This window comes from Tiliqua scincoides, chromosome 1, assembly GCF_035046505.1.
Source record: "Tiliqua scincoides isolate rTilSci1 chromosome 1, rTilSci1.hap2, whole genome shotgun sequence".
NCBI classification, from domain to species: Eukaryota; Metazoa; Chordata; class Lepidosauria; order Squamata; family Scincidae; genus Tiliqua; species Tiliqua scincoides.
The window spans coordinates 216883889-216908092 of NC_089821.1; the positions used below are offsets into that span (position 1 = coordinate 216883889).

The following is a 24204-nucleotide window of genomic DNA, read 5'->3' on the forward strand; positions in this document are numbered from 1 at the left end:
TCTAATTAATGTTAGAAAAGAGAATTCCTCTCTCCTTCATTGGTATAGAGTCAGACAAATACACAGAATGTGTGTCTGGAAGCAGTGATTCCATAAAACATGTCCTGAAGGCAATCCATCCGAGAAGACTGCTTCTTTATTAAGATATATCCTATCATCTAGTCTGGTAACAGGCCCCAGGAGGCGCAGAAACAAGCATCAGCATAGTGTTTCAAATACATAAACTACTGCGATGGTAGATGGAGGGCAAGAATGTTATAGCCTCCTAACCCTTACCACCCAGCACCCACTTCCCTGCTAACTGCATAAATGGGAAATGAACTGGGAAAAAGGTAGTTCTCACTGCCATCATCCAAACCACTTTCTCAGGTATAAGGAGAGCTTTCTTGGGTGTAAGCAGGTAGGGAGGCTATGGCACTTTTCCATGGTCAACAACAGGTTCTGCCTCACCTCCCACCCCCGCACAGCACATACCTGAACTGTTCAGATAACAAGTATTCCAGAAATCTCTTGGCGACAACAGGTGTTTTTCCTCTTCTGTAGTTTCTTTATGCAAACTTTCTTTCTCTTTAAATGTAACACGTCTTATGCTTTAGCAGAGTTCAAGGAAAATGATGCGGCACCAAAGCTGCTTTTCAATGATCTAATTCCATGACTAACTCCAACCCACTTCTATTTTATTGCACCACTACTGAGTAATCTCATATTTCAAGAGACATATATTAAGAATATAGAGATATATATTAAGGCTACCCAAACTCAGAACCTCATCATCTAAATCCTGTGGGCACATGCAAATTTCAGCACATAATTAGTGCGTCTTGTCAGATCTATGCAATTCCCAGTTCTCTAATCTCATCCTGAGTATTAGCACAAATTTGCAATCCCAGAGCTGTGTTATTATGCAGCTCCTCCAGTTAAGAAGTTCTTCCAGTTGCACATGCAGCAGGAGACAGTGAAGTCACTTAATTTTGATAAATAGGACCCTTAAAATCAGTAGATGAGGCCTCTTAAAATGTTGTCTTCATACATTGCTGAGAAAACTATGACAGGCATGTCAATTATCCCTGTAAATCTGCCTTGGTGGTAGAAATGTATGTTCGAGATACTTATTTATAGCAGAATAGAATACAGGTTTCCAAAACTGAGTGGGGAGGTTAGCTCCCAAATTCAGAAAATTCAGTGTTTTAAAATTTAGATACAGTGATTTCGTTTAAAAAAAGAAAAGAGATGTATGTGGAAGTATCTTTTAAGTCAATAAAATACAATATATATCCACCATGGAACAGAGCCATTAACAGATTACTGGGGACCCTGGGTGAAAGTCCTGCACTGACCATCTGGGGTGCCCCCTGCTGGTGTTTTGGGTGCTACTACAACCACCGAAACTGAGTTTCAGGCTGGTCTAGTGGGTATTCTGATGTGTGTGGATGTGGATGCTAAGTCACTGCCCGACCTGGCCAACATCTCAATGCCACTCCTCGGAAGGGGGAAAGTATAATAAATAGAGCCAAAGAACATGGTGACAAAAGCAAAATGCAATGGTAAGAGTTCGCTTACTTTAGTTGCTAGGAGTTGCTTTAGTTGAACATAAGAACAGCCCCACTGGATCAGGCCATAGGCCCATCTAGTCCAGCTTCCTGTATCTCACAGCGGCCCACCAAATGCCCCAGATAGCACACCAGATAATAAGAGAACTGCATCCTGGTGCCCTCCCTTGCATCTGACATAGCCCATTTCTAAAATCAGGAGGTTGCACATACACATCATGGCTTGTAACCCGTAATGGATTTTTCCTCCAGAAACTTGTCCAATCCCCTTTTAAAGGCGTCCAGGCCAGATGCCATCACCACATCCTGTGGCAAGGAGTTCCACAAACCGACCACACGCTGAGTAAAGAAATATTTTCTTTTGTCTGTCCTAACTCTCCCAACACTCAATTTTAGTGGATGTCCCTTGGTTCTGGTGTTATGTGAGAGTGTAAAGAGCATCTCTCTATCCATTTTATCCTTCCCATGCATAATTTTGTATGTCTCAATCATGTCCCCCCTCAGGTATCTCCTTTCTAGTCCGAAGAGGCCCAAACGCCATAGCCTTTCCTCATAAGGAAGGTGCCCCAGCCCAGTAATCATCTTAGTCGCTCTCTTTTGCACCTTTTCCATTTCCACTATATCCTTTTTGAGATGTGGTGACCAGAACTGGATGCAATACTCCAGGTGTGGCCTTACCATCGATTTGTACAATGGTATTATAATATTAGCCGTTTTGTTCTCAATACCTTTTCTAATGATCCCAAGCATAGAATTGGCCTTCTTCACTGCCGCCGCACACTGGGTTGACACTTTCATCAACCTGTCCACCACCACCCCAAGATCTCTCTCCTGACCTGTCACAGACAGCTCAGAACCCATCAGCCTGTATGTGAAGTTTTGATTTTTTGTCCCAATGTGCATGACTTTACACTTACTTACATTGAAACGCGTCTGCCATTTTGCTGCCCATTCTGCCAGTCTGGAGAGATCCTTCTGGAGCTCCTCACAATCACTTCTGGTCTTTACCACTCGGAAAAGTTTGGTGTCGTCTGCAAACCACCTCACTGCTCACCCCTGTCTCCAGGTCATTTATGAACAGGTTGAAAAGCACTGGTCCCAGGACAGATCCTTGGGGAACACCGCTTCTAATGTTACTTCTAATGTTGTGTAAAACAATCACAAGTTAGAAAGATTAACAGCCCAATCCTATCCATACTTTCCTGGGAGTAAGCCCTATTGACTCTAATGGGACTTACTTTTGAGTAAATATGTATAGGATTGGGCTGTAAGTTGGGAGGTGCCCAAGACATCATTTGAATAGAGAGATGAATTCCCCTTTCTCCTTCTTGTCTGTGCCATTTGGTGAGTCTACAAAAATGTCTTTAATTTTTGTATTATTTTTGAAAGTTTTTTTTTCTTCCAAGCTGAGTGCTTCTCATGGTACCACTCATACTTGGGATGGCAGATGGCAAACACACTCAAGTCCTTCTCCCCAAAACCATGTCATATTGTTTCACAGACCTTTTTAGGTTTTTGTTAGCAGTTTTCTCCAGGACAATCACTCTTCCTCTCCATTGCATCTTCCTGAATTTATTTAAAAGGGCAGAAAGCATAATAATATGCAATGTTTGCGTGGTGCTTTCTGAATGCACAAAGTGCTTCATGTGTATTATCTTGAGATAATCCCTGTAAGGGAAGTATTATCACCCCCTTATTGCAGCATTGAGTGCTGAGGTTATGGCTTGCTTGATTCCACCTAATGAGTTTGTGGCAGAAGTAAGCAGCCGTGGACCTCCGCAGCCCAGTGCTTGGGTCAAAGCTCCACGATGGCACCCCCCCGTGGGCTATCACCACCACCCCCCGTGCAGATATCTGCCCCCCTACTCACTAGAGGCTCACGGAGCCTCGCACGACCTCCTCCCACGCTGGGGAAATCTCTGTGAGGTTCCCCGGTGCTATAAACTGTGCTTCTGGCATACTGGAAGCACAGTTTCTGCCTCCATTGGGGGCCTCAGAGAGGCTTCTGCAGGGTCCCAGTAGCGGGCGCCTGGGGCATTTGCCCCATCAAACCCTAGAGTAGGCACGCAACTGTGAAATTCCAACCAGAGAGGTCCAGATTTCCACCTCATGAGCACAACTATGGCTATCTGCCATCATCCATAACATGAGAACCTGGTATTGTTATTGGTGCCCAATGAGGGGCTAGGAGTACAGCACTAAGGAGAAAGCCTGTTTTGAAGCCACCTTGAAAAGTCCTGAGTAAATCCACTGAGGTGCAAACAAGTGATAGCTCCAACCAAGACTTAGAGTAAAAGATGACACCCAGATTTCAGATTGCTAAATGCTCCTTACACCAATGTATTTTGTCTTATTGGAAAGTATTTTGTTCTTGGGCATCAAGCCACAGAAACATGCTGTTTGTCCTGTATTTCAGAACACTAAACCTGAAACATTAAACTAATTCTGTGGTTCCCAAACTGTGAGCCGTGGCTCCCTGGGGAGCCGTAGACACAAGCTAGGGGAAATGTGGGATCCTCACAAAAACCCTGCTGCCCTCTATAGTGTATAGGATTGTAGCCCTAACAGGGAGTCACGGCCAATGCTCCAGTAAGTCAAGGGAGTTGCCAGTCAAAAAAGTTCAGGAACCACTGCCTTAACAGAACAAACATAGTGGGTCTATGGTGTCCTTCAAAAAAAAAAATGTTTTAGGTTTATTTGACAGCTTTCATTCTCACAGCTTTATTCTTTTGCATGTTACATTTTTGTACATAAAGCTAGGATAATTTTATTTTTGATTACACAAATATCATTTCCCTGTCCAAGTTTAGGTAATTTGTAAATCCAGGTGACATTTGAAATCTGTTGACATGCCACTGAATATTTCAAAATACTGCTGTGCCAAATTTTCATGAAGCTTGGTTTTTTTTTTCCATGTGAAAAGTAGACTTTCAAGGAGTGTGCAAAACTTCTCACAACCCACACATGCAATTTACTGGCCCTCCCTTTTTTAAAAACACCTGCTCACAGCTCTTTGAGCCTGTTGTTACAGATCCATTTTGGGGGCTTCATTCTTCTTCCTTGTGTGATTCAAGCCAAAGACTATATAGTGAATATGATGACATCACAAAGCCTTCTAGTCAACTAGATTTGACTACGCAACAATTTTACTTAGGGCAAACCAAGCCTTCCCATTCACTTCACTTTCAAGGAGAAGGAGAAAGGAGGAAATTGATCTCCTTTGCCCAGGCAGCCATGTGGCTCTGGTAGTATAACTACCTGCCAGCACCGTACACCAAGACATTTGCCCCAATTGGGCTCTAGTCGCACAAAGATGCATGTGATTATTTGTGGCATATTTAGATGCACGTCTGAATATGCATCTCATTGAAAGTATTGAGGTGCAGATGGAGAACAGCTGCATTCAGAGGCACAGCTAGAAGTGCACTAAAATGTAGTTGCCATCTATCTATCTGTGCTGCAGTATTTTCAATAATTTTAGCATTTGAATGCACACCCAAATGTGCAGCTTAGTCCGCAGTGTTCCAACTAGTAAACTACACATGACTTGATTTGGTGTAGGAAGCATCTGTCCAGCTGCGTCAAAAACAGGATTGCATTCCCTCTTCTCCCTGATACAACACCCCCCCCCCACACACACACAAGCAGTCTCACATTCTTCCACAAAGGGATATTAAAAAATCATCAAAGAGCATGTTTTGCAAGGGGCGCCCCACCCTTTGCAAAACATGCCCCACCATGTGCATTTGTCCATTAGGGCCTGGATAAGATTTGCCTGAGAACACAAAACACAAGGGTTGTCAAGGACCTGGAAGGCCACAAAGTGGCAGTGCCACTCTAGGGCCTTAATGGGGCATGTGTTGCGGGCCACAGCAAGGCAAGGGCTGACCAGAGATTATCTGTGCTTTCGTAGATGTTCTGCAAGTCAGGTCAGCATGAAGGAAGAGGAAGAGGAAGAAAGGAAGAAAGAGACATAGTACTTGCACAGCCCTAATTCCCACTTTCTCACCAGCCAACTGCTCATGGTGTACTCCCAAGCAGTGATCCCACAAGAGGAGGAGATATGAAACTAGTGCTTAGGCCAGCGGTTTTCAACTGCTGTGACACAGCACACTGGTGTGCCGTGAGGCTGCCTCAGGTGTGCTGCGGGTCCAAGGAGTCAGGTGGTGGTAGCAGCATGGGGGAGAAGCGGCGGCTTGGAGCCTCATGCGGCAGCAGGAGAGAAAGGGCAGCCATGCAGGGGCTTGGAAGCTCCTGCTGTTGCTGGTGCCTGCCCCGTGCGCTGATTGGGCAGCCAACGAGGCAGCTAGAAAAGCCTGGAAGAGCTCCCAGTGGGTGGAAGAGCTCCCAGTGGAGGGAGTGAGGGTGAGCAGCGAGAGGAAGGAGGGAGTGAGAGTGAGAGCGAGCCTGAAGGTGGAAGAAGGTAGGAGCCAGAAGCAGTTGGCTGGCAAGGATCCTGGATCCTTTCTGCCCCTCCCCTCCCTCTTCACCAAAGTTCAGAAGGTGCCTCCCATTCCCTTTCTCCCTCTCTCTCCCCACCCCAGTGAATCCTGCACGTGTTTCAGCCACATCTCCTCACTGCCCTCACCCCCCCCCATTTCTCCAGTTTGCTCAGTCTCATCTCTCTTTGCCAGCACCTCCTGGTATATCAGAGCACATCAGCTGATAACAGTTTGAACAGACCTGCTTCAAAACCTTTCCGGAAACCACATACACCTCCCTCTCCAAGCTTCTGGGGAATTTATTTCATTGTCATGTAATGATCTAAGGCTGCCATCCTAACCACACTTTCCTGAGAGTACGTCCCATTGAACAAAATAGGACTTACTTCTGAGTAGACCTGGTTAGGCTTGTGCCCTTAGTTATATTAATTAATTGTAACATAATAATGTAATTAAAAAGTAGTAGAGTGCCTTGACAACTTTAGTGTCTTGTCAGTGTGCCGTGAGCTGAAAAAGGTTGAAAAAGGCTGGCTTAGGCATTAAGCATTTCCCCTGAGGTTTACTTGCAGCCTAAGGGCCCAATCCTATCCAATTTTCCAGTGCTGGTGCAGCCATGCTAATGGGGTATGTACTGCATCCTTTGGTAGGGAGCCAGTCACAGAGGCCTCCTCTGTATGGGAACATTTGTTGCCTTACCTCAAGGCTGCATTGCAGCTGCACCAGTGCTGGGAAGTTGGATAGGATTGGGCCCTTAGGCTGCAATCCTATACACATTTTCCAGTGAGCAAACTCCATTGAACACAGTGGGAATTGCTTCTGAGTAAACAAGCATAGGCTTAAGCTATAAGAGAAGGAAGCAAAGTGGACAATGATTTCTTTCCAAACTATTTTACAAATTTGTTTCATTTTGATACAATGTGGTTCATCATAACTTAAACTCTCATGGTTTTCTCTCTATATTGTAATGAGATCAATTTTACTAATAAAGAGTAATATAATTAAAACATCCAAATACAATTTTTTATGCATGCATGAAACATATTTGCTTATAAAGGTTATTCTGACACAGCATAATTAGAAATTATTACACACCTATATATGCTACAGTAAACTCAAGAAGCATAAATAATTATATTTGAGCCTCAAAATGTTTAATCTGGAACTCAAGAATGCACTGAATACACTGAAGAAAAGCAGATGCTTGGGAACAATATTAATTCCTGCTGGAAAGGGAGTTTTTTGACTGTGCAGTCTTCCAACTACAGACTTGCTATTTTCTCCTCCATGGATGACGGAGTCTTTACCTCACAGAGTTCACCAGAAAACATAATATAGAAGCCTAGAGTTGCCAACAGAAAAAGGTTTTGGTGGAGACTGAGGTCAAGTGAATATTAGAAACACCTTTTCCCCTTGTTTTGGGTTCTGCTTTCAGTCATCAGGCTGACAGCCCAATCCTGAGCTACCCGTGCCCAGGGATGCAACTGCGCCAAAATGGCTGCCACGGCATCCTGAGCATGCCAGGCAGCTGGTGGTGGCTCCTCAGGGATCCAGTGGAGCTTCACTCTATTGGTCCCATCCCCTCTGTCTCCCCAGCACACCGTCTCCCTGCCCTACCCTGCCCCGGAACACCTCCCCCCACTTACCTCTCGGCTGCCTGGCGCTCACTCAGAGCTCCTGGTGGCAGCTGCCTGACCTCCATCCGGCACTGACTCAGTGCGAGCTCAGCGCTGAGCCAGTACCCATGCTGGCCCAGCAGAAGCCATCGCAAGCATGCCTTGCTGCATGTTTCTGGATCAGGCCTTGAATGAGCTCTGCGACTACCTATGGGAATAGGTTTACCAGATAATTTTTGTTGCAGTCAGTGGCTATGCAACTTTTCACACCCAACTAGGGTTAGGAGTTCCATTGATTAGACTTCGTGGTGAACATATTTATGTGATAGTTCACCACATATTAATTCAAACCACACTGAAAGCAGAAATTCAATTTGATCTGAAACCTTACAAAATCTGTGTTAATCTGCCTTAGGAGGACATGGCAGGAGATTTGATTTTATGTAGGCCTCATACGATTCTATGCACACAAACTTATGAATAAGATCCCACTGAAAGTCTTACTTCCAAGGAAAAATGCATAGGATTGGAATGTCAATGTGCCTATGGCCTGATCCAGTGGGACTGTTCTTATGTCTATTACTTTTACCTCTTTACCTCACAACAGTCCACCAGAAAGCATAATCTATAAATCTAGAATTGCCAACAAATTCACCTCCAGTTAAACTTGTGTTGGATTGGAGAAATCAAACACTTTCAGACAAGAATTTTCAGAGAAATTTAAAGCAAATTAGCAAATTGTTTTAAAAGCCCCACTGCAGAATAACGCAGAGTTAATCCTCTCTATGAGGGCCTGAGAAGATATATGTTGGACATACAGTAAATAAAATACCTGAAATAGTCCTGAAAAATATAATTGTTCCCTGGTTTTCTAAAGCTTACAGTAGCAGTGGCCATTGGATTGCATTGCTACAAGTTTAATATAGAAAAATTTGCTGGGAAAGCTATTAATAATGACATCTGTATATTAATAGATATCCACTGGGATTTGGCTGTTGTGTAGAAAGATGCTGAAGGAGTCCAAGCTACTAAAATACCTAAAGAAGTCTGAAGTAAGATGGGATGTTTTTTCCAAATTTTTGGGCAGCCCACTAGGTCTCTTGCTGAAGGTGTACAATCTTAGTAGTGACTAGAGGGTGGAAGATATTCTTAATACCTTCTAGAACACACAACCCTCTGCATTGTTAGAGGTAAATTCTTGATGTATTATGAGTTGTCCTCAGAGTCAACTCACGAGGTCTGGTGCATAAGGTTTGTCATCTAATACAGCAATGGAGGTTTTCAAACTGTGTTCTGGGAAGCCTAGTCACAGGTGAGCTTTCCAGGTGGGCATCTTGCCCACCATCACTGATTTTTGCCTACATTGCACAGCCAAAGGGAATTGTTAAGTGTATTGAGGGTATGCCTAATGCATTTAAAATAATTCTTTCTTAGAGGTCACTTCCAGCTTTTTGTGTGTCAAATTATTCTTTATTTTCACATGTGTTTTAAAAAGTGTAATAAAGAAACATCAAAATATTCAGATATACACATAATTGTTCACATTTTGTTACACAGAGTGAGTCTTGACTTGTTCAAAGATGACTTTTGAATGTGGCTGAAATACAACGCAAGTCATTCTGGGAAAGAAGAACTGCAAAGGAAAGGAAACATATCATATACTAGTAATTGTTGCTTGGAAAGTGGGCCCAGCACTAATCCTAACCCACTTGAGACATGAAAGGCAACTATGGTGGCTTTCATAATGACTGGTAAATCAAGAAAATGCAGTTGTTCAATGTTATCTCTTCCCCCCACCCTGTCTTTAGTGAATAGCCTCTCAATTTAAAAATATTTCCTTTGTATCTTAACTAGGGCTTCTTGGCTGCTTACATGCAGATAGTGATGCTTGTTAATGCCTGATCAAAGACCAAAAAAATGAAGGGTGACCTCCTATAATTGAATGTAATAGTGACAGCAAAAGTTGCATGTTGTGGGAATAATTCCAACAGGCCTAAAACAGAAGTAGATCAAATGGGCAAAACTGCCAGAGAGGAGACTCTGGTTAGACATCAAGAAGAAATTCCTGATGGTAAGAGCGGTTCAGCAGTGGAACAGATTGTCGAGGGAGGTGACGAATTTTCCCTCACTGGAGATCTTCAAGCAGAGACTTGATGGGCAAACCCTGGACCGGGGGTCATTCGCAGCCCTCATGGACCCCCCAATCTGGCCCGCAAAGAGTCCTCAGTCTCCAATGAGCCTCTGGCCCTCCAGAGACTTGCTGGAGCCCACACTGTCCAGGCGCAACTGTTCTCAGCATGAGGGCGACTGTTCAACCTCTTGCATGAGCTGCAGATCGAGGGCTCCCTCCACTGCTTGTTGTTTCATGTCTGTGAAGCAGCAGCGGCAGTGAAGGAAAGGCCGGCCTTGCTTCTTACAAGCCCTTTTGTAGAGTTTGAGCTACTGAGAGACCTTCATTCATTCATATAAGTTCCATCTCTAATATATTCATTTATATAAATTTATGTAAATTTATTCAAATTTTAAATGTAAATTAATTTTTTTCCCTGCCCCCAACACAGTGTCAGAGAGATGATGTGGCCCACCTGCCAAAATGTTTGGACACCCCTGCTCTAGGAGTATTGCCATCTACAGGCAGGGGGTTGGGCTATCTAGGTCCCTTCCAGCTCTATGATTCTAAAGCTAGGCATTTCCAAGGATCTCTTCTTTTAGGGCTCCTTTACACTTCCCTCCACATGCAGATATGGCCAGCCCCTCCAGGATGTCAACTGAAGCAGTTGTCTCAGGCAGCAGATTGGCAGGGGGTACTCACATTTGACCAATTGCTTACCTCCACTGCTCCTCCTTCTGCCCCCACTCCCTGGATGAAAAAAGGAAGAGGGGAACAAAATGGAGGTGTAGAGGAAAGGAGAGCAATGGCCTAGAACCAGGGGACATGCACTAAAATTGAGTGTTGGGAGAGTTAGAACAGACAAGAGAAAATATTTCTTTACTCAGCATGTGGTTGGTCTGTGGAACTCCTTGCCACAGGATGTGGTGACAGCATCTGGCCTGGATGCCTTTAAAAGGGGATTGGACAAGTTTCTGGAGGAAAAATCCATTACGGGGTACAAGCCATGACGTGTATGCGCAACCTCCTGATTTTAGAAATGGGCTGTGTCAGAAGGCCAGATGCAAGGGAGGGCACCAGGATGAGGTCTCTTGTTATCTGGTGTGCTCCCTGGGGCATTTGGTGGGCCGCTGTGAGATACAGGAAGCTGGGCCTATGGCCTGATCCAGTGGGGCTGTTCTTATGTTCTTAGAGTTTTCAGAGAAAACAGGCTGGCACATCACCAGGTGAGGGGGATAGCATTTGGCAGGCCGCCTGAGGCGCCAGGAGATTTTGGGCTGGCCTTGCACACAAGCATTCCTATCCATTCTCAGGTGTGCACCTACAGAAAGGCATATGATCTTAGTCTATTTACTTACTCTATTTACTAGGAAGAGCCCCTGTTCACTGATACCTACGCTTATCAAATTCCTGCCCCTATTTTGCCTTTTGAAGAGATTTTGAGAATGCCTTTTCAATATTTTGTTTGTATGAGTTGCTTTCTGCAAGTTTCAGCTCAGTTCCAGATCTCAAAGAGTTCAATCTCTGTGGAGAAGGGAAGTGCACCTGGACTCTTGTGGACAGGAAGTAAATGCATATACAGTGCATGGATACAAAATGACAACGCATAGGACATGGGGTGGGCAGAACAGGGAGAAGTTGAGGGTGGGGTTGAGCAGACTGGTCCGGGTGGGGGGGTTGCCAGCAATGGCAGCACACGCCAAATCCAAACCCCCTTCCTGGTCCTGATCTACCTGTAGGGTGTAACGTGGACTTGCTCAAGCAATTGAGCCTCCGCAGGTCTGAGCTGCCCCATAACAGTTGCTGTGGCTTACTCTGGGGCATGGGGATTTATAGAGACCTCCAGCAGCTGAAAATCCCCCCTGGGATGCAGAGGAAGCCGTGCCAGCACGGCCACATCACCGTGTGGGGATTTAGGTAGGATTGTTAGTTCATTCGGTGGGGCACATATCCAAATAAGTGTGCAGAGAAATCAGGTACATTTGGAGGGTGTGTTTTGATTTTGCGGAGGTGTCTGCATACCATCAAATACCCTGTAGTAATTTTGCTGCAAAAGTCATACAACACGATATATTATGTACCATGCAAACTGTTAGCATCCCAGAGATATAATTCATTCCAAAGCAATTATTGCTTATTAGACTCCATTACTATTTATTTCCCCCTTTATCTCTATAAACAACTTTTTAAACATTCCCTTCACAATACAGCTTAACTAACTGGTTGTATGCAAAGCTATTTCTGCCCTGCTTTAGTATATATAGTGTTTTGTCAAATGTGTAATTACAGTATTATTTTCTTAGACGTATATATTCAGGCAACATGCTGCTTCACTACATTCATGCATGTGTATATCATTTCATCTCTCGCAGGCATTGTAGGGAATCAGTTCAGGTCCCAACTCTAGTGCTACTGGAATGAGCATTCTGTTGGTGCTGGGTGCTTTCTCGCTGTTGCAAAAGGTGACATGCTGAACACTATGGTTTGCATCACCCAGTGCAGGAGGCCAGTACGACACCCCCATGATGAACCTCCTCCCATGCAGTGGGTGGGGCAACTCCCTGGGCAGTGGGCGTAGTGATGCACCTTCGCCCCACCCCCACAGGGTTTTTGGCTATAACTTTTGATGGAATAGAGATATTTCAACATGGTTTGTTTCATTGCATTTTGCATGAAATTATGCATTGAATGATATATAACACGTTGGTAGTATTTGAAAATATCAAGATTTTAAAAATTTTGACTAGTAAGGATGTCATGTCCCGCCCATGCACATCACCCAGTGCGGCCTGCACCCCCTTAGCTATGCCACGGATGCTGAAGCACATGGGCTGGCTATTGCCACAAGCAGTGAGTGACCAGCTCCACACACAAGCAACTTCTGGATCCCCATTGACTGCAGTATACATAAGGGGTGGGCTGCCTGGCCACAATCCTATACCAATTGATTTTGGATTAAGCCCCATTAAACACAGTGGGACTTACTTCTGAGGAGACAGGCATAGGATTGTGCTATTAGAGAAGGAAAATGATAAATGATGCTACCAAACTGGGATCATTTTATAAATCATGTTTATTTAATTCAGTACTTATAGCAACTGTTACCCTGCACATGCCTGATCTTGTCTGATCTTGGAAGCTAAGCAGGGTCAGGCCTGGTTAGTACTTGGATGGGAGACCGCCTGGGAATACCAGGTGCTGTAGGCTTATACCATAGTCTTTCGAGACTGAAGGTTGCCAACCATTTAATTTAGTGTAGCTTTCAAGCTTATTGAATACCTATCTGCCTTCAAAGATGCTGGAACTTTATAACACCACAGACTAATCAATGACCTTACTTTAAAACTAAGAAGAAAGAGTTGTATAGGGAATAATTCCTGCAGGGGGAAAAAAGCACATAGATACAACTATGCACCCATAGGTACACCCATTGTTTCTTAGGGTTAAGAATATCTGTATCCTGATCTTCCTTCAAGAAGCTCATGATGATGTACCTAAAGGTTACCCTATTTTATCATCAAAACAACCTGGAAGGTACATTTGGTTGACAGAGTGATTAGTCCAAGATCACTCAGTAGGCTTCATGGTTGAGCAGCAATTTGGACATGGGTCTCTCTGCTCTAACTCTGCCACTATTTATCCACCACATCACACTGGCTCTTATTAGATCATTTGCTAACGAGAATTGAATGGGACAGAAAATTGAAAATGGGACACAGATCCATTTCTCTATCTCCTCCCAATTGCTGTTTTAAATGTAGGTAAAGAAGACTAATAACTGAATCTCATTTCAAGCTTATGGCTGTTTCGTGGATAACACCAGTTGAGCGGATATTCCCAGTTCATGTCCAAAAAAAAATAATCAATCAGCATAGCACTTGTTAGCACTTGAAAAGACTGAGAGCAGAATTGTAGAGATACCCTTTTCCACATTATAACCGAGTGGTCAACTAGCAGACCCTCTTCTGTAGCTCTCTAATGCAACAACAATTTAGGGCAAAGTAGTAGCAGAATAGATAGCACCTAAAAACTGCAGGACATAATTGTCTGCAGGGGCTAATCTGCAAATTGTCCCCTGACCAATTGTTTGCAGGGGATAGTCACCTAAGCCAGCGCTGCAATGGGAAGAACAGATAATGGCAAAAGGTACCTGCTTAAAGAGTAACAAGGTGACACTGGACCCCATGATACAGGTGTATAGGCATTGCCCTGACATAGACATCATAGACATACAATCATAGAAATCACATAGACAATCATATCATACAATCATAGACATCACAACTGTACCAAGAATGATACCCATTTGCAATGTACATCACATGGGTTGATTGTGCAGATAACAATCTGTACTTTGCCACAGGCTGGCTGCAGAATAGATGTACAACCAGCAATTAACCAGGATCCATCTAATCTACTGATCTGTGGGAAAGCCACAGCTGAATGACAAAACATTCACACATTTGTTACATGCAGAAGATTCTCAGAGCAGTATCTAGCATTCCCAGATAAAAGAAAGTCAGGCAAGAGGGGAGGTTAGGCAAGCTAGTAGGAGGCAACTAGGAGAATTAATTGTGGGACTTGAGTATGTACCAGCTGCAGTTCTTCCAGTTCATTTGATTCTCACCCTGTCTCTATGCAGTAATAAAACACTGCAATAATTATGCCAGTGTATGTACTGTAGTTGTATCAAAATTTGTGTGCACACCAGTAAAACACTGCACAGAAATAATCTTGATGCACCTGTACTTGCAATGGCAACAATACTGTCTTTTTGCAGTGTTTCATTCATGTTTAGTCATGTTTAGCCATGCTGTAGAGAAGGGAAAAGACATGAAGGAAGTGAAAGTGGCAGCAAACCACACCTGCATAGTGCTCTAGAAGTGCAAACAAGCAGCCCAATGGAGAATTCCTGGGTATCCTGGCCATAAAGTGAATCACTGAACATTAGGGTTACTGAGCTCCCAGAAGTGGCTGCACAGAGCTCAGCAGTAGCAGAGTAGTAGTAGCAGAGACTCTGTAACCTGGGCAGGCTTCTCTGCCATTTTCTGTCTAGAGCAGTGATTTTCAACCTTTTCCATCTCACGGCACACTGACAAGGCACTAAAATGGTCAAGGCACACCACCAGGTTTTTGACAATTGACAAGGCACACCATGCTGTCAGTGGGGGCTCACATCTCCCATTGGCCCTATTAATAAATGACCTTCCCCCAAATTCCTGTGGCACACCTGAGGACCGCTCACCGGCACACCAGTGTGCCACGGCACAGTGGTTGAAAATGGCTGGTCTAGAGCATGGCAAATTGGGCGGGAGGCTTGACCTGCAAAGCCATGCTCCACATGGTTGAATGACTTTGGGTGGCAGACCGGATCTGGCCCATGAGCCGTAGGTTGCTGACCCCTGCCACTCCCTTTTACCTCAGTAAAGGAGGACTCTTCCTGTCCACTGCCAGTTCCTGGTTAGCTTTCTCAGCTGGGCACCCAACCAGGAGGCTTACCAGGAGGCAGTGAGGAGCAGCAGGCCACCCACTTTCTTCTTCTGGGGCTATCTGACCATTACCAGGTGGAGACTGGACATCTGGGAATGGTAAAATTGCACTGGGGAAAAAGAGGAAGTTGATCTGCTGCTGTTGGTCCCCAACACTTGCCTAGTAAGTACCCCCATGGGCTCTAGCTTACTGAACAGCAATGAAGAACAGTAACAGCAGCAGACCAAGGTATGCAGACCCAGGTATAGGCCCTTACATGGATATGGGGCCCTAACGTATGCCTCACAAGGCCTACCTGTAGAGCCACCCTGTTCTTTCTCCACTTTCATATGTAGCTGTAATGGAGTATTGCACTCCAACACAGCTTCCCTGCCAATACAGTTATTTCAATAAAACCAGTTCATTTGCATGGACTAATGTCACAGTTCCCTGTATCTACAAAGTACCCTATGCCATTATTTACTTCCTATAGTGTATTCACAATTGGGTAAGATATCTAAGTACATTAATCAACTAATGCATTCATTTTGCATGAAGAGGAACAAATACAAGAAAACCCTCTACAAAAATTAAAGAAATGCTTTTTTTTTTTTTTTAAAGTGAGAGTCCAAAACAACAACAGTGGTAGATTCAGTACTTCACGGTTTCCCCCACCCCCCCTTATACAGCTATAGAAAACACACTTAGCTGACAAAACGCTTAAGGAGAATGGCCTTTTCATAAAATGTAATGGATAATAACATTAGCCTTCAAAGGATATGCAAGAATTAAAACCATCATGGAAAATCAAAGCAGCAATGGATATTTAATGCTTCAAATAGTTAACAATAACAGAATATAAATACTGCACCTGTGCCTCCACTTCCCCTGACCTACCACCCACCCAGCCATTCTACCTTGTGATCTGATCTCACTTGCAGAGACAATGAGAAGTGCATCAGTGTGACAATCTACCTCTTCTTCCTGCACTTCTGTTGGGAGGGAGACATCACAGTAGCAGCAGCCCACCTGGCCACTTGGTCAAAATAAGCAGGGCAGGTGCAGGCAGCATGCTTCACTTTTGAAGAAATGGACAGATTGGCAGGGAGAAGGTGGGGCAGGTCAGGTGGAGGGGTCAGGCTGTACATGCACTGAGGGGTGCCCAAACAAAAAGAGAACAGAAAATTTGACACTACTTCAGGTACCGCTTTCATTTGAACTGGCCCCAGTTTGGGTGTTAGCGCATCAGCAGATTCTGTTCCTCTGTGACTGAGATTTGGAACATTCTTGGCTATAGCGACTGTGGATGCAAGCACATATTCGAGAAGTTATGGAAGCCCTGCCAGATCTTCTTTTCCTGCTGTCTCTCTTTTGTCTTGTCACAACTAGCAAACTTTGTTTTCAAGACAGCACAATCCTATGCATGTCTGCTTAGAAGTAAGATCTGTTGTGTTCAATGGGGCTTACTCCCAGGAAAGTCTGCATAGCAGTGGTTCCCAAGTTCGGCTCGGACTTTGGGACTGCAGGTGAGTACTTTGATATAATACAGATATTCCAATGCAGTTTATTTCACTGCATTCTGCATTAAATTACCTTTTCAATGATATATAACATGATGGTATTATTCATACATACCAAAGTTTTCACAATTTTGGACACTAGTGTCAAGCTCAGTTTGTTGCCCCCCTAAAGCTTGTTGGCCGGTGCAATTGCTACCTTCTGCACCCGTTTAGCTATGCCACTGCTGTGTACATGTGAGTGTGGGGAGTCATTTTAATTTGGTCTTGGCCTGGTATAAGGGAACGAATTTTAGAATATAGGTTTTAATGCATGTCAAAAAATGTGATAGCATTCCCATGCAAATGCCAACATTTAACAATCCCTGAGAAATGGTAAGAACGTGCGACAAGAAACACATCAGTGAATTGACAGTCACCTAAATCCTTCAGTCAGCATTCACTGGTATATGTCTGAAAAGTCAAGAAATATATATTCATAGTAAGACACTTACAAATTTAATGCAGGGCTATCAGTTCACGTGCAAATGCCAACGTTCACAACATTTTGGCCAGTCATGGTAACATATATTTCAGCTATACATGCATGAATGCATAAACATACACACAAAGTGCACGTGACTTAAGGAATTGGAAGGCGGTCAAGTCTACTCATGAGATGGAATGTTGCACAATTTTCAGACCTGAAGGTATTTTCTGGAATCAGACGACACCCTCAGAGGAATGACAACCACAGGAATCACAAGCTGAATTAGCCAACATCATGGTTATGGATAATGCCAATTGCAAAATGTCTTACTTTTCCAGTAAGTGGTGCAATCCTGATTTCTGCAGCCCATATTTAAGGGACCAGTAAGTATTCTTCCAAACTGGTGGTTTAGTGGTCAGCTTCATGCTCTACTACTGGTTATTCCCTTTGTAATCTGGTCGTAATTGACTTTGTTTCTGTTCTTTGATTAAGGAGGAGAGTAAAGAGCTGCATTTCATAACAGGGTTTCAATGATACATGTCAGCTCTTCACAAAACTCGGTAGTTGCCTGAACAGCCACAAACAATTATACGAATTGTATGAAATGTATGATTGTATGAATCAAGAGGAAACTTGCCTCAGTGCCATTTCTTAGCATAAAAATTCCCATGCTGGACCAGATCAAAATTCCATCTAGCCAAGCAATTTGCCTTTGACAGTGGCCAGGAAGATGTCCTGGGACTTGTCAAGATGCTCCATGTCTTAAGAACCCACTTAACTCTCTCACTAAAATGGCACTTAAAAGTGCTGGATGGAACTGCACTTGTGTCCGTCCATGTCCCTCTCCCCCAAGTTATTGCAATAGATGCTTCAAGATACTTATTACTTGACATGCCAGCCTCATTTGTCATTTTTCAGCACACTCTTCAGACTTTTCCATGAGCCTAGATCAATGGTTTCCAACCTGTGGTCTGGGGACCACAGGTAGTCCATGAGACCCTGAGAAGTGATCTACAAGGTCTCAGGAAAAAAAAAAAGATGATCACCTTTGATCACTTCCAGTGTCTCTCCAAGTAAACACTTCTTCACAGACCACTAAAGTGTTGGGAACCACATCAGCTGTGCTGCCTCCCCACCCCAGTCTTCACCTTGTTCCCTCCCCTCCCCATTCTTCCCACCATCTACGCCCCTCCCCCATACTGACTTACTGGCACGGGCTCCCATGGTGGCCATTGTTGTGTGGCTGCTTGCTGTTTATGGTGGCAGCCAGGCTGTTTTGTATGATACATCACTTTTTATAATGGCTTTAAAGTCTCTGGAACATGCATTCTGGTCATGCAGCATCCCAACAGGACTGGAACACAAGTTAATTTCCCAGGTATGGAAGGAAGTACTGTACAAATGGAATGAAATATAGAACATTTGTTTATAAATTGCCAATGTACGATTTGCCAAATAGATTTGTTGTGACAATATTACGTGAAATCAACCTAATGCTCTTACTGGCCTGCTACAGCTTCAGTCCTGAATATCCAATTCAATCCAATTGCAGCTTTGGACTACTTAAATCTCAGCTTAAATGTGTGCAAAATTGAAGCCTAAAATACCTATGATGGACTTAGTTAAAGTGCTCTTCCATGTGGTATCTGATGTCACCACCTTCAGGTGTGTGCCTAATGCGATAACAGTCTGCTCTCAAAGAGCAATTATCACTTGAGTATTTATGAAGCAATTATTATAAGGGATCAAGCACAGCCCCACAGGAATCCATCCCAGTCCTGGGCTTGCTCATCAGTCTTATTAATGACTTGGACTCAGGAATAGAGTGTGTAGGCTCATCAAATTAGTACACATTGCTAAACTGAAAGGGTTGCCAATACTTTTGTGGTTCGCCGGAGGGTTCATAATTGTCCTGATAAACTGGATAATTGGTCTGAACATAAAACAAAAAACATTCAGCAAGGCAAAGGCAGGATTTCATTCCCATGCTCTTGAACACTTCTCAGATAAAAATATGGGCATACATGTTACACCCCATATCTGAGACTCTCTCCCCTTTTGACATTTTACTGAAGGCTCTATTTTGCCTGCTGCATTCATTAACTCTTCCATAGCTTGTCCTGAGTCAGTTTAACAGTGAACAGGGTACAGAATTTGTATTTTTGGTTACAAAGGAAAACAATCTCCTGGAGCAGTGGTTCTCAAACTTTTAGCACCTTTTTAGAATGAGAATCTGTCAGGCCTCATCGGAAGTGATAGCATGATTGGAAGTGACATCATCAAGCAGGGCAATTTTTAACAATCCGACCCACAATTTCCCAGGAGTAAGTCCCATTGACTATCATTGTTAAAAGCATATACATAGTAGCCTGTTCAAAGTACGATCTATAACATTTCCCCAAATGCAGTCACATACCATGGCAGCATCAAGTCTAATATATTAAAAAAAATATTGAATGAATGAGGACCCACCTGAAATTGGCTCGTGACCCACCTAGTGGGTCCCAATCCATAGTTTGAGAAACACTGTGCTGGAGGACATTCATAAACAGTTCAATATTTAGCACAGCAGTGTGTTAAATGGCAGGGTGTGAACTACTTCCTCAGCGTCAGTGGGCCAGAGGCAACTTGTTAGTGCGTTAGAGTTAAGATTCAGCAGTCTCCACTCAGAAGGTTAACTTCTAGAGACTTGGGAGAGAACACTGAATATTAGAGAACAACTCTAACAATGCACAACCTCCACATTTTTTAAAAGAAAGAAAGGAGAAATTAATTTAGGAGGGGCTATCCCAGGGACAATTGCAGCACCTGCATTTATAGGTCGGAAAAGAGTACTATTCACCAGCAAGATCTCCTGCAGAATACTTCTGAAACGCACAGACGCAGAGCATAACTGAGCATTTCAAGGAGGCCTGGGCAGAAAATCTTCCCTGTGGATTGTGCCCCAAGTGAACATAAAGCTACAGCAAAACAAGACAAAACTGTATTGTTATGAGCAAATAGCAAAAGAAGTATAATGAAGTCAGAGGAACCAACTGGATGATTCTACAGGACATATTTCAGTGAGAGAGTGCATGCCTGTTTTAAGGCTGTGTGAGATTATCAGCAGAATCTTGTGGGATTGTACCACTTCGATGGAGGAGTGGAACACTCCCAACACTCAGTTGGCATCTGCCTTGTTTTGGCTGTTTGGTTTGAAGCAGCAGTTTTGAGTACAGCAATCCCCCAGAGCAAGGTCCATAGTTTATGGGAAGATGGGATATCTCACTATTTGTACTGGAGGAAGGCGAGCACATACCAGCTGTTTCCTACTGTGGTCTGGAAAGGCTCCCTGCCCTGTGCAGAAATGATCAGTATATCCAATATTATTTCCCCTGCTTTTGAGAGCCAGTGTATGGTAGTGGGTAGGGAGTAGTTCCCCCACTCAGACATCTCAGGGTTAGGTCACACTTTATGTTAAAGCTGTGCATGCTTGACAAAACCTCTTGTTGATAGGACAACACACAGATCTCCAGACATACAGAGGACCCATGTCAGCCAATGGTGGCTTCCTGGTGCACGTCCACCCAATGTTCCTGAATCACTGAAAGTTCTCCTTCCTTTCTGTGCAGGTAGGGCACACCTGCCATATCAAAAAACTGAGGCAGTCCTATGCTTGTCACTTATTATTTCCAAAGAAAGGATGAGAAATGACATTGACAAAAAGAAATAAAAATTTAGTAAAGGCATAGTATGGAAGTTTCCAATAAGTGGTAAACAGGCCATTCAAATTAATTCCTACAGACAGACAATAATTTTGATGACGTGTCAGAACATGATACAATGACTGGTTTAGAACAGTATCTAAAAGACTCAGTAACAAGTCTGGGGCAACATCAGGGGTGATCTGGTTGAGGACCCATGACTATGAGGGGATCCATCCAGCCAGATCACTTCCTGACCTTCCCAGTACCCGATAGTACTGGTGTGAGTTGGGCAAGAGACTCACACTACCATTGTGACTGGTAAATTAGTGATAGCATAAAATTTAGTGATAGCATTAATTTAGTGATAAATTAATGATAGCCTCCCTCTCTTGCATTCTGGGGCCTCTGGGAGATATTCCCATTAGCTGATGGGGCAGAAGATTTGCCCCATCGAGCAAAGATTCGCCGTCATTTGCTAATGATATGGTTGGAGGAGCTCCTATCTGCTGCCACCTGTTGCTTGCTGCTGGTAAGCTTAGGGACTGTGGCAGCCCAACTCACCATGGGGGATTGAGTGCAGAGCTTTGCCTCAGCTTCCCCCCCCCCCCCACTCCCAGCAACCTGGTGCCAGTGCTGGAAACCTCCCTGCTCGGTTTGAATGTCACCTGTGCCATGAATTTGCTAGATGAACTTTGACAAACCACATTCTCTTTGGCCCTTGGCCCAATCCTATTGTTGTGCAGCGTTGGCGCAGAAGCTGCAGCACCAGTGCTAGCTGTTGCAAATGTGCAAATGTGAAGCATATTTGCGACAACGCACAAGCAGAGTGTGCTAGTGGGGAGGCCTGCGCCATCCCACCAGTGCTGGATCCAGCCCAACAGCAGCTGGCACTGGTAAGTACCATGCCAAGTGCCTTAGGGATGGGGGGAGAGCAGAATGGAGACAGGGAAGTGGGGTTTCGAGGCAAGGGAGGGTGGGTAGGAGCATGGTTCAAGCCAGGGTGGGGATGGCAGAAGAGGCCTCCACCATATCCTAACCTCCTTCCCAATCCTGGAAGCCCTACACAGGGCTTCTTGGACTTCGCTAGAGATTTTGAGTAGGCCCCATTGAGCAGGCTGGACCTTGACATGGGGTAAGGGAACAAATGGAGTTCTCCGGCCTGCTCAGTTTCAGCACTGGATACAGCGTGGGTCGTACGACTTTGCTGCACCTGTGGTGAATAGGATTGGGCTACCAATCTCTTAGTTGCAATATGGGTATACTAACTGACTTACAGCCCAGCTCTAAGGGGCAGCCCAGTCCTGAGCTGCCCGGGACGCCCCGGTTCGGCGGTACCATGACGGCTGCCGCCGCATCGAGCACCTCCCATGCTACTGCAGGCGGCACCTCAGGAGTAGGGGATGTTTGTCCCCTTCCCCTGAGTAAGGGAGGCAGCTCCCTGTGTCACGCCGGCCTCCCCGCCCCCTCCCCACATCACGCTGGCCTCCTCCCTCCCCGGAACGCCCCTGTACCCACCTGCCGTTCCGCAGCCTGGCGGTGGCAGGCACCGCCAAGCTGCGGAACGCGGGCGCTCACTGAGTGGTGGCTCAGTGCCGGCCAGAGCTGAGCCACCTCCGGCGGGAGCCCGGCAGTAAGCCCCGCAAACATGCCTTACGGCATGTTTGTGACTGTGGTCCGCGCCGCGGAGGTGCGGTGCGAACCATAGGATTGGGCCCTTACCTCACTGAAAAGATCAGAATGAGATTGTATGCGAAACACTTTGTAGACTCAAAATTGCAATATAAATGTGATGTATTATTACGCTGATCTGAAATCATTGCAAGAAATGGGCGAACAAAACGATACTGTACATGACTTTTTTAGTGACATTTTAAAATGCAATTGCACTTTGCAAGTAACTGCCAGCTAATACTACGTTCTGCTGTTTCTGAAACAAAATCAAAAGGCTGGTTTTCCCAAGCAGCCACTTAGCTAGTGTGTGAAATAAATTGAGCTGAGTTTGCCTGGTTACTGGAGCTCATTACGGTGGGGTTGATGGTGGGAAAAGTATGATGCAGTGAGCCTGCTCTTCCAATAGGACAAATCAGCATCAGCCCAAAGCCTGCTTGCATCCGCTGGAGTTTAGCCTGGCACAGATTCAATGAAGCAGTATGACACTTGTGATGATCTTGCCAGGAAGAAAAATGTGCACTGGATGAACCGTTCTGGAGTTCAAAAAGCCACCGCACTACAAAGATGCTCATCATTCCATTTTTCATTCACTCTGTATTTCTCCCCTGTAGATATGAGTGCACCTAACATTGCATGCACAGAAGACTCAGGAACTGTATGCTCGATCTTCTTGTCTCCAGCTTGGAGCTTTTTATGGAAGTAGCAGAGCAGAGCCTGTGTCAGAAAGCTCTGCTTCAGGATCCCCACCGGGAAGTGCAACATCAAAACTCAGCAGCGCTGTGCTAAGGAAGCATGGTGTGCCCCCATCATTCCGGAGGCTGATGTGCTCATTACATTTGTCTCATCTCCAGCAGAAGATTCCTCTGGTGCACAAAGGTTTTGAAGAACATGCCCTTGCTTTGGTGGGGCAATGTTAGAGCACATGTAGATGACAGTTTTCTCTGTTCCATGTTGAAGTGTACGCAACGGGGAGCACAGGAGGTGACTGGCTGAAAGATGGCCAGGAAGCACATGTGCTTTGAGAAGCGCATGTGCACATTCGCTGTGGGAAGCTAATTACATGAACCATATGGTTCAAGCATTAGCCTTGTGGCTGTTGGGAAGACGAGTGCTGAATGAAATAGTTACAGGAACCTTTCTGAAACAGCATTTGACACTCCATATTGGAATAATTCAGAGGCAGCCTAAAGATCACATCACAAAGAATACAAAGGTTCTGTAGCACACTGTAGTGGAGCAGCTGGGAGAATAAGCTGTGATGTCTCTGTTAATTGTCACCTCAGTCAAGAACTAACTGGGTGGCTTTGGGCAACCCAAGTCAGAGCCCAATCCTGGGCTTGGCGCCGTGGTTTCGTGCCGCCGTGCCCTTAGCCTCACTGCCGGGCTACCGCCTGTGCTAGCCCAGCACCGGCCAGTGCTGGGCTAGTGCTGGGCTAGCATGGGGCGGGCGTCCAGCCTCCATGGCTTGGCGGTCTCATGGACTGCTGGGCCACGGCATGGTAAGTGAGGGCAGGGAGCGGGTGGGGAGGACATGTTCCAGGGAGGGGGGAGGCCGGTGGGGGGTGGAGAGAGGGTGGGGGGAGGCATGACAGGGAGGCGGGGGCAGGCGGGAGGCATGCCAGGGGGAGGGAGGGAGGCGGGTCCATGGAGCTCCGCTCCACTGGATCCAAGGCGTTC

General features: G+C 45.0%; 1 pseudogene; it reads left to right on the forward strand.

The window, feature by feature from the left end:
• Nucleotides 1-12802: 12802 nt before the first annotated feature.
• On the forward strand, nt 12803-12922 carry LOC136638276 (5S ribosomal RNA; annotated as a pseudogene).
• Nucleotides 12923-24204: the final 11282 nt, after the last annotated feature.